Source organism: Plecotus auritus (assembly GCF_963455305.1).
Source record: "Plecotus auritus genome assembly, chromosome: 8".
Lineage (NCBI taxonomy): Eukaryota > Metazoa > Chordata > Mammalia > Chiroptera > Vespertilionidae > Plecotus > Plecotus auritus.
The window spans coordinates 109,571,237-109,589,375 of NC_137782.1; the positions used below are offsets into that span (position 1 = coordinate 109,571,237).

An 18,139-nucleotide genomic window follows, 5' to 3' on the forward strand; every position below is an offset into this window, starting at 1 on the left:
AACTTTTAAAAATATATAAAAATTATTCTTATCACATGGGCCATATGAAAACAAGCAATAGGCCAGATTTTGCCCACCCACCATAATTTGATAGCACCTGGTATCCTATATAATAAAGAGGTAATATGCAAATTAACCCTCACGCCATCACAAGATGGCTGCACCCACAGCAGAGGCGGGGTTCCCGTAACAAGGGATCACCAGGGACCTGAGGCTGCATGGCGCCAGGCCAGGCTGGGGGACCTGAGGCTGTGCCCCCTGCCCAGCAGGGTTTGACTGGGGACCTGAGGCTGTGCCCCCTCCCCGGTGGGGCTTGACAGGGGACCTCAAGGCACACCCTCCGCCCCGGCACCTAGCCAGGGAACCTCAGGCTGCTCCCCCCGCCCAGCGGGGCTTGACGGGGGACCTCAAGGTGCAACTCCTGCCCCGGCACCAGGCCGGGGGACCTCAGGCCGCCCCCCCCCTGCCCCAGTGCTGGGCCAGGAGACTCAGGCCACACACCCCACCTGGTGGGGCTTGACAGGGGACCTCAGGTCACGCCCCCTGCCCCGGTGCCAGGCTGGGCTACCTCAGGCCGCACCCTCTGCCCCGGTGCCAGCCTGGGGGACCTCAGGTCGCACCCTCCACCCAGCGCCAGGCCGGGGGACCTCTGGCCATGCCCCCCTGCCTGGCAGCGCTTGATGAAGGACCTCAGGCTGTGCCCTGGCACCAGGCTGGGGGACCTGAGGGTGCACCAGGGAACCTAAGGCCTCGCCCCCTGCCCAGCATGCACTGGGGGACTTGAGGCTGAACCCCCCGCCCAGCGGGACTTGACGGGGAACCTGAGGCTGCGCCCTCTGCCTGGTGGGACTTGATGGGGGTGGGGCCAGCTGGGTCTGAAACTCACCCAATGGGGGCGGGGCCAGCTGGGTCTGGGTCTCACATGATTTCGAGGCACACGCAGGTGGGCAGGGACTTGACTCTGGGTCCCATGGTGAGCCCCAGACTCTGACAGGAGGAAGATTTTCATATACATTTTACTAATTTTCTTTAATCTCTGACATTTCTATTATAGAGAAAGGGCAAATAGCAATATTAAAATATTTCCTCTAATTAATTCCCTTTTAATGTGCATGAATTTCATGCACCGGGCCACTAGTCCTATATAATAAAGAGGTAATATGCAAATTAATCATCACTCCAACACACAAGATGGCTACCCCCATGTGGTCAAAAATGGCCAACCCCATGTGGACACAAGATGGCCACCACAAGATGGCCAGCAGGGGAGGGCAGTTGGGAGGGACCAGGCCTGCAGGGGAGGGTAGTTAGGGATGACTGGGCTGGCAGAGGAGGGCAGTTGGGGGGGGGGGGGACCAGGCCTGCAAGGGAGGGCAGTTGGGGGGAACCAGGCTGGCAGGGGAGTGGTTAGGGAGTGATCAGGCTGGCAGGCAGAAGCAGTTAGGGGCAATCAGGCAGGCAGGCATGCAAGTGGTTGGGAGCCAGCAGTCCTGGATTGGAGAGGGTGCAGGCTGGGCTGAGGAACACACACACACACACACACACACACACACACACACACACACAGCATGCATGAATTTTGTGCACCAGGCCTCTAGTATAGATAATAACATGACATGCTTTCCTTTATAACATCTGTCAGTTCCCCTAGATTTTATCCTCCTTTTCCTCCTTCCACTTAAATCCATCATATACTGATTCCCCAGGTTTTCCCCTTGTCTTCTATTAATTTTCTTATTCCCCTCTTATGACACCTGCTAATTCTTCCCCAGTATTTCCCCACATTCCTTCCCTTCTCCTGTTTTATGACACCTGATAGTTCTTCAATAGTGTCATAAGCTGTCTAAGAGCAAGAAGCTCAGCAATACACATTTCTGTCAACTTCACTTCCCCAGTATGGATGCTTCTGGTCTCTGCTGCCTGCTTAGGACAGGATTGAAAATTGGACCTGGAATAAAGGATCTCATTTGAATGAGTTCCTTGCATCCGGACAAAGACTTATCATTCAAGTGAAGAAGAGGACAAAAACAGATTCATCCCTATAATGTGGACAAATGCCATCTAGGTTCAGAATTTTAATACTTCATGATATGTTGGTTTTAAATATAATTAGTGCATATGCTTCCCCTATTATCCGCATCTCTGAATGTAGGATTTGTGAATAGGAAAATTAGAAAAACTTAATAAATTAACATGTGGTAAATGGATTCACTGTGATAAAGCCAGCCCTTGCCCATTGTTACTAATAAGGTGATATGGCCAGAATTAGAACTTGGATTCATAATTCATGCATGTAAGGATCTACAGAAAGCCTTTGTTGGTATGATTAAAAATCTACAAACTATAAAAGGATAAATAAATAATATATTTTGCAAAAACATTATATACTTCTTTAATGTAAAATACTTAATAAAATAAACAAAGTCAAAAGTCAAAAGCTTGGATGAGCTACATGATGATGGGCAAACCAGTGGTTCTTGTCACTGACTTGGCCAAAATACAGAAGTGTCCTGTCTTGAAGTTTTTCTGCAGGGGGTAGATTGTCAATAAACAGTGGTGGAAACACTAATGAGGAGGAGGAGGGCATGAAGAAAGCCCAGGCACGCGGTACTGTGCAGAGGCCACACCAGGTGGCGCTGCAGGGCAAACGCGCCTGGCAGGTGGGGCCTCACCTTAGGCCTTTGGCCCTGGGAGCCAAGGCCTGCAAGGGGGGAACAGCCAGGAGGGGGGTTCGGAGGAGTCACATGACCTGCTGGGTTTCCTGTGGGGAGGGTGGAGGAGACACCAAGGCCCAAGCTTGCTCCTGTGGAAGCCACCACCGCTGACTTTTTTTCCTTCTGATTATGGTCTATGCATTTTTCTACATCTAAAATCACTTTTCCCCCCATTTCTTAAAGTACTATTTTTGTTTTGTTTTTTTGTTTTATTGAGAAGTAATTGACATACACCACTGCAGACGGCATGATGGTTTGATTTACATACATTGTGAAATGACCACCACATTGGGCCCAGCTAATATCCATCTAAGATGTGACAAACAAAATTGAAATCTCTGATGGAGCAATTTGAATTAATTTTCTCTTCAAAGTCAAAACCACAATTCTTACATTCTATTGTGCTATTTTTTAAGATTATACTGTTTCTTAAGTTAGATATTGGATCTTGTCTTTGGACCCGATTTCATAGTTTGCCCAGTTTTATACACTAGAATAACGTTCTTATTTTATTTCCTGAAAGGAACTTTGTTTTAAATTAGAAAGTCTACAGTGCTTTAGGCTTTATTTAGAAATCAACTCTAAGAATTCTGTATCTTTTTAAAATTACATTACTGTCAAAATAATTATAGATTTCAGGTATCTAAATGGTGACATTTCTAATAAGGTTAAGTTGTTCCTGAGTGAGACCTGTGTGTAGTCAGAGGTGGGCTGACTTCCAAGACACATCTGTGAGGGTGGAGATTATTTGTCTTTATATTTAAGGTCATTTTGTCTGGCAGGTCCTACGCCCATAGCCCTGTGACGGTGTCACTCACAAAGTGACCAATGCATGGAGTAAGGATCTGGCAGAGGGGGCAGAGGCGAGCAACCTGAGAAGAGTGAACGGCTTCCGTGAGCTGTTACAGGTACCTTGCTCTCCACATGCCTCACATACAGTGGACTCTGTCAGAAAGTCCTGGCCTCTCCCCCTGCAAATCCTCAGTTATTCTGAGCTCCTGGAGGAGCCGAGACTTCCCCACTTCTCTCTCATTCCTGCCCATGTGTGTGTGTGTGTGTGAATGTATAACTGAGTGTGTGTGACTGTGAATGTGTATGTTAAGCATGTATGAAGATGTGTGCATGTATGTGTAAATGTGCATGCATGGATGTTAGTGTGTGTGACAGATGGGTAATGTGTGTTTTTAAGTGTGTGTAATGGGGAGTGTGTGCATGTGTGTGTCTGTGAATGTTTGAATGTGTGTGACTGAATGTGTATAAGTGTGTGTGAAGGTGAGTGTATGTGTGTATGACTATGTGTGTATGACTGTGAATGTCCATGTGTCTGAAGGATTGTGAATGGGTTATTTATGAATGTGCATGTGTGTGTCTGTGTGAATGTTTGAATGTGTGTGACTGAATGTGTATAAGCGTGTGTGAAGGTGAGTGTATGACTATGTGTGTATGTGATTATGAATGTCCATGTGCCTGAAGGATTGTGAATGGGTGTATATAAGTATGTGTGTGTGTCTGTGTGCATGCCCTGGTAAGGGAGTTCTTTCATTGTAACCTCAAGGCCTTAAATGTAGACCTTTGGTCTCCTCTTCAGATGAAGTTAAACAGTCACAGCGAGACCTGGACAGCCTTGAACAAGGATGCCATCCGCTCCTAACACGTGTCCCGTAGTGGACACATTACAACACAGCCTGTGAGGCAGTACTTTAGAAAGTAAATTCTCCATTTTCTGTGGTAGCACAGTTATCACATGGAATCAGTTATTTGGGGCTAAAATCTTTATTAATGTAAACATTGACATCGGCCACCAGTTGAAGCCCTGCTGGCCCCTCTCAGCTGGCTCCTGCAGGGGGCTCCGCGGGCGGCTGGCGGTGGGGTTGCTGTGCAGGGTTCCATCCTCAGCTGCAGGCGGCTGTGCATCAGGCTGACGGCTCCGCTGTCCTCAGAGGTCTGACCGGCATCGGCCGGCCGGCCTGGGTGTGCACCCCTCGGCACCCGCACACACAATGGCGACTCCCCACGCAGCATCCCTTGCTCTCTCAATAGGTCTGTGGGGTCGACAGGAGGGAAGTGAGGCTTGTCCAGCGCTGCTCATCGGACCTCACACCCAGGCTCTGCTCATCATTGGGTGTCCAGAGCCTCCTGAGAGCGGAATTCAGGCAGCCTGAGCGCGTCCCACCATGGTTCTGTTTTAAGACCTGGCCTTCTCTTTCTTGTTCTTTTTTGGATTACTTTATCCCAGTAAATATAGACAATGAAATTTACCATTCTAACCATTTTTCAGTGCACAGTGCAGTGGTGTTGAGAACATTCATACTGTTGTGGGGACATCACCACCATCATCTCCATCACTCTTCCCATCTTCTCCAACTGAAATCTGTCCCCACTAAAGGACAACTCCCCATCCCACTCCCCCACCGCTGGTACCCTCCCTCCTACCTTCCGTCTCTGGCTGTGATGGCCCTAGGGACCTCCTGTGAGTGGGATCACTCAGTATTTGTTTTCTTGTGAGTGGCTTTTGTACTGAGCACGTCTTCAAGGTTCATCCAAGTTGTAGCATGTGTCACAATGCCCTACCTGTTTTTTAATTGACTCTATTGGGGTATCATTGGTTAATAAAATCGTGTAGGTTTCAGGTGAACAATTCTGTAATACATCATCTGTATATTGTATTGTGTGTTCACCACCCCAAGTCAAGCCTTCTTCCATCACCATTTATCCCCCCTCTACCCTCTTCCAGCTCCCTCGTCCCCTTTCCTCTAATAACCACTATAATGATGTCTGTGTCTATGAGTTGCTGTATTTCTTTGCTTAATCCCTTCACCTTTTTCACTCAGTCCCACAACCCTTCCCCTCTAACGGCTGTCAGTCTGTTCTCTATGAATCTGTTTCTATTTTGTTTGTTAATTTATTTTGTTCATTAGATTTCACATATAAGTGAAATCATATAGTATTAGTCTTTTCTGACTGTCTTATTTCACTTACCACAATACTCTCCAGGTCCATCCATGCTGTCACAAGTGGTAAAATTTCCTTTTTTTTTTTTTTTTTTTTTTTTTTTACAGCGGAGTAGTATTCCATTGTGTCAATGTACAAAAGCATTTTTATACCCTCACGTACTGATGGGCACGTGGGCCATTTCAAAATCTTGGCTATTGTAAATAACCAAGAACATAGGGGCACATATTCTTTCAAACCAGTGTCTCTGGTTTCTTGGGATGTATTCCCAAAAGTGGAATCGCTATGTTATAAGGAAGTTCCATTTTAATTTTTTGAAGTAACTCCATATTGTTCTCCACAGTGGCCGCACCAAATGCTTTCGCAGCTGCAGTGCATAAGTGTTCTCCATTTCTCCACATCTTCACCAAGACTGTTGTTTATTGATTTGTTGGTGATAGCCATTGTGGCAGGAGTGAGGTGATATCTCATTATGGTTTTAATTTGCATTTCTCTGATGATTAATGACATTGATCATCTTTTCATATATCTATTGGCCATCTATATGTCATCTTTGGAGAAGTGTCTATTCTGGTCCTTGATCATTTTTTAATTGGAATGATTGTGTTTTTGGTGTTGAGGTTTATAAGTTCTTTATAAATTTTGGATATTAAGCCCTTATCAGATATATGGGCAAATATGTTCTCCTATTCATTGGGTTATCTTTTCATTTTGTTGATGGTTTCCTTTGTTGTGCAAAAACTTTTTAGTTTGATGTAGTCTCATTTGTTTATTTTTGTTTGTTTGTTTCCCTTGCCCGAGGAGATATAGCAGAAAAAATTTTGCTACAAGAAATGTCCGAGATTTTACTGCCTATGTTTTTTACTAGAATTTTTATGGTTTTAGTCTAACATTTGTCTTTAATCCATGCTGAGTTTATTGTTGTGTATGGTGTCAGAAGGTGGTCTAGTTCCATTTTTTTCATATAACTGTCCAATTTTCCCAACACAATTTATTGAATAGACTATCTTTACCCACTGTATGTTCTTGCCTCTTTTGTCCAATATTAATTGACCATAAATGGGTGGGTATATTCCTGGGCTTTTAATTCTGTGCCATTGATATACATCTCTCTTTTTATGCCAGTACCATGCTGTTTTATTACTATGGCTTGATAGTTTGGTATCAGGTAGCGTGATGCCTTCAACTTTGTTCTTCTTTCTCAAGATTGCTATTGTGATTTGGTGTGTTTTTGTTGTTGTTGTTTTGTGGTTCCATATAAATTTCTGGAATACTCATTGTAGTTCTGTGAAATATGCCATTGGTATCTTGATAGGAATTTCATTGAATCTATGCATTTCTTTGGGTAGTATGGACATTTTAATAATGCTAATTTTTCCTATATGTGAACACTTTATATGCTTCCACTTATTTGTATCTTCTTCAATTTCTTCTCTTTTTGCTGTTGTTAATGCTCACCCAAAGATATTTTTTTCCATTGCTTGTTTAGAGAGAGTGGAAGGGAGGAAGGGAAGGAGAGAGGGGGGAGAGAGAGAAACAGATGTGAGAGACACACTTTGATTGGTTGCCTCCCACATGAGCCCTGACTCAGGGGGATCAAAGCTGCAACCCAGGTGCATGCCCTTGAACAGGAATGGAACTCATGACCCTTTGGTGTGCAGGCTGGTGCTCAAACCACTGACCTACACCAGCCAGGGCTTTGATTTCTGTCTTCAGTGTCTTATAATTTTCTGAGTACAGGTCTTTTAAGTCCTTGGTTAAATTTCATTTTAGGTTTTTTTAAAAATGTAATTGTAAATAAGATTGTTTTCTTAGTTTCTCTTTTGGCAGTTCATTTTTGGTGTATAAAAATGCAACTGATTGATGGATATTTATTTTGTATCCTGCTACTGTACTGAATTCATTTATCAGTTCTAGTAGTGTTTTGGTGGAATCTGTTGGGAGGTTTTTGATAACTGTTTAAATTTCATTAGTTGTAATCAGTCTATTCAGATTTTCTGCTGCTTCTTGATTGAGATTTGGAAGATGTATATTTCTATCAATTTATCAATTTTGTTCAGATTGTACAATTTGTTGACATATAGTTGTTTGTAATGTTTTCTTACAATCCTTTGTATCTCTGTGGAATCATGTGTTACTTCTCTTCTTTCATTTCTGATTTTATTTATTCAGGTTTTCTCTTTTTTCTTGCTGAGCCTGGATAAAGGTTTGTCAGTCTTCTTTATCTTTTCAAAGAACCATTTCTCTCTCTCTCTCTCTCTCTCTCTCTCTCTCTCTCTCTCTCTCTCTCTTTCTTTCTTTTTTTTTTTTTTTTTTTTGTTAATTCTCACCTGAGGATATTTTTCCCATTGACTTTTTAGAAACAGTGGAAAGGAGGGAGAAGGGAAAAGGAAAAGGAGGGAGAGACAGAGAAACATTGATATGAGAGAGACACATCAATTGGTTGCCTCCCACACATGTTCCTACTAGGGCTGGGATCGAACCTGCAACCCAGGTACATGCTCTTGACCAGGAATCAAATCCATGACCCTTCATTGCTCAAGCCAATGCTCTAACCACTGGGTGACACCAGCCAGGGCTTCAATAATCTGTTGAATTTTTTAAGTCTCCATTTTGTTTATTTCTGCTCTGATCTTCATTATTTGCTTTCTTCTACTCACTTTGAGCTATGTTTGTTTTTCTTTTTCTAGTTCCTCTCAGGGTCAAGTTAGATTATTTATTTGAGATTTATCTTATTTCTTGAGGTAGGCCTATAAAGCTATGATTTTCCCTTTTAGGACTACTTTTGCTGTGTCCCATACATTTTGGGTTGTTGTGTTCCCATTTTCATTTGTTACAAGATATCATTTGATTTTTTCATTGATTTTATTGTTAACCCACTCATTGTTTAGTAACATAATATTTTGTCTCCATGTCTTTGTGTTTCACAGTTTTGTTTTTTTAATATATTTTTATTGATTTCAGAGAGGAAGGGAGAGGGAGAGAGAGAGGTAGAACATCAATGATGAGAGAGAATCATTGGTTGGCTGCCTCCAGCACGCCCCCTACTGGGGATCCAGCCTGCAACCCAGGCAAGTGCCCTTGACTGAAATCGAAACCAGGACCCTTCAGTCAGCAGGCCAACGCTCTATCCACTGAGCCAAACTGGCTAGGGCCATGCTTACTGTCTCTTTAAGTTCTTACTTATTTCATCCATTCTTCTCCTAAGTTCTTTTAGCATCCATAAACCTTTTTTTTTTTTTTTTTAACTCTATATCTGGTATATTGCTTGCTTCCACTTCACTTAGCTTTTTTTTTTTTTTTTTTCTGGAGGTTTGTCCTGTTCTTTATTTGGGGCATTTTCTTTGGCTCTCCATTTTGGCCACCTCTCTGTTTTGGTAGTGTGGCCTTTTCTAGTGGGTGTCCTGTGGTACCCTCCTTGGAGGGTCTCCTGTCTCCTCTACCCTGTCACTTCAAAGGGGAAGTCCCTATGCCCCTGTCCATTCCCCTCAATGGAGGGTCCCCTGTCCCCTGCCCTGCCCGCTCCATGAAGGGTCCCCTGTCCCCCCTACCCTGCCCCCTCTATGGAAGGTCCCTGCTCTGCCCCCACCCACGGGGTTCTGTCCCCTGCCCTGTCCCGTCACTCACAGGCTTCTGAGAGGTGTGTGTTCAGGTCCCCAGTGCTCATCCGTCCTGCCTCCAGGCCGTGTTTCCACTGTTTGTACCTGAAGCACATCTTATTTGTCTTCATCTATCTCAATCCTACCCTCTCAAATTCATTTCAAATGCCAAATCACAGAGCAATGTTTTAAAAATATAAATCCCATCATGTCATTCTCATGTCTAAAAGCCATTGTCAACCCACCCAAGGGCCCTTCGTTGGCTGGCCCACCCTCTCCTCACCCCAGCCAGCCTGGCTCTCCCTGCCCTGAGGGCACTTGCTGTCCCTATGGTGGTGGCTTCCCCAGTTCTCCATGTGGCCAGTTCTATTTCAATAGCCAAGTCTGAGTTTAAATATGACAAGATCTTAGGGAGCCCTTCCCTGAGCCTGCTGGGAAGTCACCCCACAGAGGCCCCAACCCAACCCTGTGGGGTATCACGTGATAACAGGTCACAGAACTAAGACAGGCCACAATGGTAAGACAGGTCATAGAGGTAACCTCGCAACCATCCCAGGTCACCCAGATGGACGAAGTTAACCAGGTATTCTTTTGTTGTGTTTTGTTTTGAATCAATGAAAGAACAATTATTGAGCACCAACAAACCCCAGGCCCTGTACCAGTCGCACAGACAGTGCGGCCCCACCCCGAGTTCCTGGCCCTCAGTAATGAGGTGTTCTTGAAAGTGGGAAGGGGGCAGGAGGGTGGGTCACAGATGCTCTGGGAGGGACTCAGCCCCCCTTGCTGGCTTTGAGGCTGGCGGAAGGGACACGGCCAAGGTTTTCTGGAGGCCACTGGAAACTGGCAGTGGCTTTGGCAGGGACACGGAAGGGAACTGTCCCATAAGGAGCGGATTCTGCCAGCATCCCACAAGCAGGGCAGGGACCGTCCATGGGAGCCTCGGGAGGAGCGCAGCCAGTGAATCCGCCTGGGTTTCTGACCCGCAGCACCTGCAATGGATCTCACGCTTGGCGGCGGAGGCCCCTGGAGGCCATTGGTTAGGGCAGCAATAGGAAACCAGTGCAGTCCCTGTTCTCCCTCGTCACAGCACCTGACCCTGTTTGCTCCGTGGCTCTGAGTAGCTGCTGACATAAAGGGGTTCTTGTCCTCCTGTCTGTCTCCCAGGCCTCTCAGCTCCTGAAAGGTGACCTGTGAAGGCTCCGCCCCCGGGACCCAGGTCCAGGGCGGCCACAGAGGAGCACATGTGTGCGATGAGTTCGGGACTGAAGGGCTCTTTTCTGATTTCATAGAATTTTATTTTTGTAATAAAGCTGATTCGTTAACATACAAATACATATGACTTCTTAAACTTCTTTAGGACATCCCAAACAAATAAATTCATGTATGGGATGAAAAAAAATAAATAAATATATATATATATATATATATATATATATATATATATATATATTTTTTTTTTTTTATTTTTTTTTTATTTTTTTTTTTTTTGTCAAACCTGTGTCTCATTTTTGTTCAGAAATGCAGTAGCTGCTTTGGGAGCTGCCTCGGGGAGGGAGAGGGTCCTGACTGCAGACCAGGTCCACACTAGGATTGGCCTCCTGTCCGCTGTCCCTGACACGCCAGCCCTTTGGCCTCTGGTGGCCAGTTGACCCAGGTGCTCCTGACACCTCATCCCATGTTCACCCGCCTGGTGTTGCTTTTGGTGGGGCCGGGGCCTCCCATCCCGGGGCTGTGACCACACAGGCTGCCAGGCGGGCTCATCTGGCTTCTTGTTTCTTTCCTTTCACTCATCCACTTCTCAGTGTGAAGGCTTTTGCTTTGATGACATCATCATTCTGCTTAACTGGTAAAATACACCATTGGATCCCAAATAATTTGGGCTCTTGCATCTGAACTTTTCAGAGGTGAATTAGTTAATTATTCATTTGAACTGACCTGCTTCTTAGGCTTTTGATTTATAAGGTCACTGTACTGCTCCAGGTAACATCCGATTTTTCACTGGGCCCATCTGAATCACTTAGTGCGCGACCTCATTGTTAGCCAAGGAAGATTAGAAAGGAAGCTGGGGAGTTTCAGTAGCTTTGTAACAAGAGCATCAAATGTGGAATGATGAACTGTAAATGTGTGTAATTACATAAATAATGCATTTGTGTAATTGTCAAGTGCTAATGAATCAATTATTTTTAATTGTAGGGTGCTTGATTGTTTCAGGAATATAATTGATTATAATCAAGAATCAATTAAATGTTGATAGTAATGATGTTCATCAGGCTTAAATACATGATATTCCAAAGTAACTGCTTCAGGAAGAAGAAACTAGAATGAGGTTATTGTAAGTGAAGGGGGAATTGCTCAAATTTATGCCAATGGCTCGGCGGTGGTGGGACCACTCAGGAATGAGCCAGACAGGTGGGTGCTGCAGGGCTCCTCCTAGGCTGATGAGGGTGGACTCCTGCAGCTGTGAGCTCATCGCGTCCGAGTGAAGATTCTGCCATGGGGAGTGTCCACACTAGAGACTCTACAACGGAATCCACAGGTCCATGGAGGTGTGGGCATGGCCAGGCCCTGGCCCAGCACTGTTCTCAGTGAACGCTGTGTCTCGGATTGCAGGTGAGCTTGAGCAAGGCACTGTCCATGCTGAGAATGGCTGGCGAGAGCCCAGGAGCCAGTGCAGGGCCAGGAGGGTCCCTAGTGAGGGGTGGCCCCCGGTGGTGGCTCTGCCCAGGCACTTATGGGTGCCTGACTTTTGAGTGACAGGAAGCGAACAATGAGGAGCAGCAATGTTGTGACACGTAAAGACTCAAGGAGGTTTTTACTAAAGCCATCATTGTTCTTTCTTCCCAGTGAGGAGCTGTGGAGCTCTGGGTGGTGCTGGGCCACAAAATGGACACACACACACATCGCACACATACACACACATGAACACATATGTACCCACATGCACACTCGCACATACATGCACACACGTAGACATGCACACACACACTTTCTTCTGGACTCTGAGCCCTCAAAAGCAGAGGCCCTGCTGCTTCTCTTTGTGCACCAGGTTCTGCCTCTTCCTAGGAAGCTGCTGACTGTGTGGCATTGAGCCACGCCACAAGGAGGGTCTCTTCTCAGGGGACAGCAGATCCCTCCTCTGCATGCCCTTCCATCTACCTGGCCAGGTGGTCAGTTGAGAGTCAGCCCACAGAGGGGGTGCAATGGGGCCTCACCAAGGGAGGGTCAGGGAGATTGGGAGAACCCCCAACAGGGCTAGGGAGACTGGAGTCTGTAGTGAAGAGGACACCCAGGCCTCAGTTGCCCAATAACTTTCAATTTGTTATAGAATTTGCTATAAGAATTCAATTCCTTAGGGTGAAAAATGAGGTTGATTCACCATGAAGGTTAAGGCAAACAGCCCTTGAAAGAGAATAAGCTTTCATCAGATTGGGATAACCTTTTGGCTTCTCAAATTTTGTACCTTGGGTCTTTCCCATAGTTTATACCTGTTCCTGGGCTTTGTCAGTTTCCTCCAGATCTTCAATGGACTGCCTGACATCAAAGTCACCCCACAATTGGGCTCAGTGTCCCATACGTGGTGCTAGGGATGAACTGGAGCATCCTGACTTTCAGTCCTGCTGTGTCTGTGGCTCAATCAGGATCTTCAATGACAGGGATTTAGATGGCCTGTTGCATTCTTAACTCCTTAAGAATTTGTTGTATCTCTTCTATTGATTTCCAGGGTCCCATGTGTCCAAGGAGTTCCCCACAATAGGCCAAGCCTCCCTGCAGGATGGAATAGTCCACTCTATAAGGGAATGAGTACCTTGAACCCTGAGCCCCAGCAGGCACTGCCAAAGGCCAGAGTGTGTGGTGGTAAATGACTGATGCTGTGTTAAGCCACCAAGTTTTGAAGTGCTTTGTTTTATAGCAATAGATAACTGATAAGACCCAGAATACACTCCACTTTGCATGGCTGTTTTCTGCAGATCTCAGGTTCAAAGTCACCTCTGTGATAGCTCTAGATAGGTAGCCCCACTAACTGTCTGTTATAACTACCTGGACCTTTCTTGCATACTATTCTCATTTTCTGATTATTTATTGACTAGGGGCCCAGTGCACAAGTTCATGCACCTTGAAAGGAACTGTGGTCCACGAGGCTGCAGTAGGCACAGGGGCCAGTCTCAGCCCATCCTCCACGTGCCTGCCTGGCCCCTCCCGCAGCGACCCCCAGTCCCTTGTCTGCCTGCAGCCCCGCTCCCACTGCTGCTGTTCACACTTGCTGCCAACGCTGGCCCCGCTCACACCTGCTGCCAGTGCCCAGCACTGGTCCTGATCAGTTGGCGCCATCAGCAGGTGTGAGCTGCAGCTGCTGCCCTGATTGCCCCTCAGGAGCAGGGGGAGGTGGAGAAGCCCTCAGGGGTGATTGGGGCCGGCAGGGGCTGCTCTCACCTGCTGATGGCGCCAAGTGATCAGGACCCATGCCAGACACTGGCAGCAGGTGTGAGCAGGGCCGGAGTTGGCAGCAGGTGCGAGTGCTGGGTGGGACCGCAGCGCGTGGGAACAAAGAATTTTCAGTAACCACCAGAGGCTCACCCCAATGACAGCAACCAGTGCCCCGCCTTGGTCTGGCACCCCTGCTCACCTGATCCACCATCCTGCTGCAGCCAATGCCCACCATGTTCTGCACACGCCCCCTGGTGGTCAGCGCACGTCATAGCGTTCAATTGTTTGGTTGTCCAGTTGTTCTGCTGTTCGGTCTATTTGCATATTAGCCTTTTATTATATAGGATTTGTTTGTCTACTTTCTCCACTAGGCTTGAGATTTCTAAACTCAGGTCTTGACCTACTAATGGAACATACAATCAATTTTTTAAAATGGAATGTAAAATATCAGATAAGTAAACAGTAAAATATAAACATTGTATTATGAACTTATTATATATATAATGCACATGTCTGTGCTAGTGCACAATATAAAATATAGTTTTACTCTAGTTTAAATCAAGTTTGAAAGCCAATACATCAAACTATCAATTCCTGAGTGACCATGCCATCAAAAACATCCAATAACTAACAATGCATCTGGCACTCAGTAGGCACTCACTAAACACAAAGTAAGTACTGTGGGAGTAAAAGGAGTATTTGAGTGAACTTTAGAGACAGGAAATGATTGGCAGTGATGTTACTCTTTAGTGAAGTCTGGCAATGAAGGGATAGAAAGAATAAAACCTTGATCAGGAGAGTTTTGGGGAGGAGACATAAGTATATTCATTCACTATGGGTAAGGATCCAGTGAAAACTGAGAGAAAATACAAAAAAACAACAACAACAAGATAAATATTTGAAAGTATAAGGTCCAAACAGACTAGATGGGACAAAAACTAGGCTATAATTACAGGGGTTAGCTTTAAGAAAATGAGGCATTTCTTTCTCTGAGATTGGATGAAATGAGAAATGTTTGAAATAGAGAATGTAAAGGGCTAAAGGAGCTCATTTCTGAAGGCCTCTGCACTCAAATTATGAGTCAATGTTTGTGACAAGATTAAGAGGAGTGAAAACATTTAGGAATAATGCCTGTGAAAAATGAGAGGCAGTCAACGGATGAGTTGAATCTGATACCAACAGAAAGAAGAAATATAAGTTGAAAACTGTAAATATGAATTGGGTTAATCTGAATGATAATGTGAACTTTCTTTCCTTGTTGCCTGCCATCTGGGCATATGAGTAAATGTCAATTGTTGGAATTAAAAAAAAATGCTAGCTATGGTAGGTCAAGAGAGAGGCCAATGCGCATGCTGGTGAGAAAGGAGAGTGGACTAGAAGTAATTCAAGCTGGAGTAGGAAGGGAGATGAAGCAAGAGATTAGGGAAGAGTTCAGAGCTTATAAATGTACAATAGGCTTGATTTCATGGGAGAGGATGGAAGGATAAGAAGATACAACTAAAAGGGATAACTTTAGAGTTTAAGGTATCACCGGTGACCAGAAGCCTGGCTGTATTTCCCGGAGGTAAGAAAAAGAACGAACTCTCAGGTCAGAGTGTCCAATACGGTAAACAATCCCAAGATGGTAAACGAGGCAGGAGCTGAATATAAATGTACGCCGGCTATCAAATCAGCCAGGAAAGGCTCTCTCCTTCCAGGGCGCAGGCAGCGCTTTCCCTCCCCTCCGTTCCTGCCCCAGGCCCATAACCTTTACCTTTCTCTCTCCGAAGGCTAAGGGTCCTGTGAGACTTGCAGCCAGGGGAGGAGTGGGAGTTGGCATCTGACCTCGGTCTCACCTCCTGAACCTGTCTGCAAGGCCCCCTTGGAGCAGCCCCACTGAGACTCTCTCCTATTGCTTCTTCTCTCTTGGGCCCTTCCTTGTTTCACTGCCCCCAACTTTAATAAATTCCTCTCAAAATAAACAAATAAACAAATAAATAATAAGTAAATAAATGATGAAGTCAGTGAGGAAAGAGACAGAGTATCCTGGATGTCAATAGAAAAAAAGACAAGGATAGGTGATAGATGCAAATGGGGAGAAGTTACTGAAGGAGACTAGGCCCTTTTAATGTTAAGAGACATACAACGTACACTGAAAATTTTTATTTTCTCATTGAACCTGTTGTCAACATTACACAGTTTACTTGCAATCACATTATGCCCTTAATTCTTTTCACAGAGAATATTCCATTTACCGTGTAGCTCATCATCTTCTGGACATGTTCTATGTAATACAAGCATGTCAAACTCACAGGCCGCAGGCCGTATGCCTCGTTTATTTGGCCCGTGTTAGCCTTTGAGTTTGACATGCTTGATATGATGTAATGGTTAGCACAGTAGTCTCAATTGAACAAAACTTACGGCCAAGAAAACTTGAATTTAATTTGCCACATATTTCCAGTGGCAACCAATGATCAGGTGCTTCAAGGTTACAGATTTCAATTCTCCCATAATTTACATCTATGAATACTCTAATTTCCAAGTGTGACTGTTCCTGTAACACATTAAAGGAAGTTTTTACACTGAACTTTGGAGTTTTGCCGTAGATCCATTCCCAGGTTTGCAGTTCTTTGGCTTTGCTATTTATTCCAGGAAGCAGTGCCTCGTCTGTTGGGTTTATTAGGTTGATATGATTATCAATCTGATGATAAGCAGCAGACTCTGCAGCAATAGCATTTGTCAGTACTTCACAGGTCAGAGCGAGGTCTTTTTCCAACAGACTTTTTACTAAGGAAGGGAAGCAAGCAGTGGCATTGCTCCTGATCCCCTGGTAAGGGCTCTTGAAGGAAGATGACAAAAGGGTCCCATCAGTACTACACAATAAAGTGCAATGGTGATAAGCAGTAGTCTGGCCAATCTTAGAAGCTGTTCCTGAGATTTAAAACTGCCCATCAAGTAAAAGGTCAAACCTTTTGATAGGCTGCACGTCAAGCAATAAAAAAGAAGGGTCTCTTACCCTTTGAGACAGCATGGAGGGACCTGGAGAGCATTATGCTAAATGAAATAAGCCAGTCAGAGAAAGACAAGCATCACATGACCTCACTCATATGTGGAATCTAATGAACAAAATAAACTGATGAACAAAATAGATCCAGAGACACAGAAGCATGCAACAGACTGTGGGACCTCAGAGGAAAGGCAGGAGAGGGTAGATGAATGGGGAGAGATCAAAGAACTTGTATGCATATATGCATAACCCATGGGTGGTGAAGGCCTGGTGCAGGCGGTGGGGGTGGGCTAGAATGGGTTAATGGGGAGAAGGGAGACATATGTAATATGTCAAAAGTAAAGATTTAATTTAAAAATAATAATAAAATACCTCCTGGAAAAAAATGAAAAGAAAACCAAGACCTTAGAATTGCACAGGAGTGTGTCACAAGGGAGAGCGCAGAGGTACTATGAAAGGGTTAGTTGGGGCAGGATTGAGCGCAGACCAGTCTTTGGGTTTTCATTGAGGGAAGAAATTTTTCACTCTCTTGGGCTAGAGAAGGAAATCAGTAGTCCTTGATATGAAAAAAAAAGAAAATCTTCACGCCCTGGTTAGGCTATAAAATGATCTTTTCTCTACATTATTTCCAAAGAATCTTCAGTAACATCTAGGTGGCATACATAAATGCTTAAAGTTTTATTTTTCCCCAAGGGAAGTATTTTCCTCCCTTTTATATGAATAATCCCCCTATCATCCCCAAGTCTTCAACACTGAGAGTTTTGAGGTTTGTACATTTTTTCACTATTTCTTATCAATAATGCTAGATAATAACCTTTTATTAAAAATAATCTTAGTATCTGAAGAAAAAATGAGATTATACATTGTTCTCCCTAAAATAACTTTTCAAGTTGGCATTTGAGAACTCATGCTTCTTTGTAATTTATTCTGTCAGTTAGGTATACACCGTAATTATAATTCAGAGGAAATATACCTCTTCAGACCTCTGACTTTTTTTTAATACACTTTTATTGATTTCAGAGAGGAAGGCAGATGGAGAGAGAGATAGAAACATCAATGATGAGAGAGAATCATTGATCTATTGCCTCCTGCACACCCCCGCACTGGGGATCGAGCCTGCAACCCCCCCATGTGCACTGACTGGCAATCAAACTGTGACCTCCTGGTTCATAGGTCGATGCTCAACCACTAAGCCACCCCAGCTGGGCAGGATTTCTGACTTCTTTAGCTAAAATAGCAACAACATTCAATTTAACTTCTTGGCAGCTACCTATTCTTACAAAGTATGTGATGTCTCAAAATAAATGCTACAATATAAGGAAATGTAATGGCACACACATTGATGAAAAAATCAGAGCAGAGAATGGAAGGACGTGGCACTTATATTTAAATGCATTTCTGTGAAGAAATTTGTTCTAACATAAAATTTGTTTATGCCTGTCAATAACATATTGTGGGAAAAA

General features: G+C 44.6%; 1 pseudogene across 1 annotated transcript; it reads right to left on the minus strand.

The window, feature by feature from the left end:
• Positions 1-15,879: 15,879 nt before the first annotated feature.
• On the minus strand, positions 15,880-16,700 carry LOC308256642 (lipoyl amidotransferase LIPT1, mitochondrial-like; annotated as a pseudogene). Its single transcript has 2 exons — positions 16,065-16,700; positions 15,880-15,967 (listed from the first exon to the last, which is right to left on the minus strand). The product of its transcript is annotated as a lipoyl amidotransferase LIPT1, mitochondrial-like (transcript).
• Positions 16,701-18,139: the final 1,439 nt, after the last annotated feature.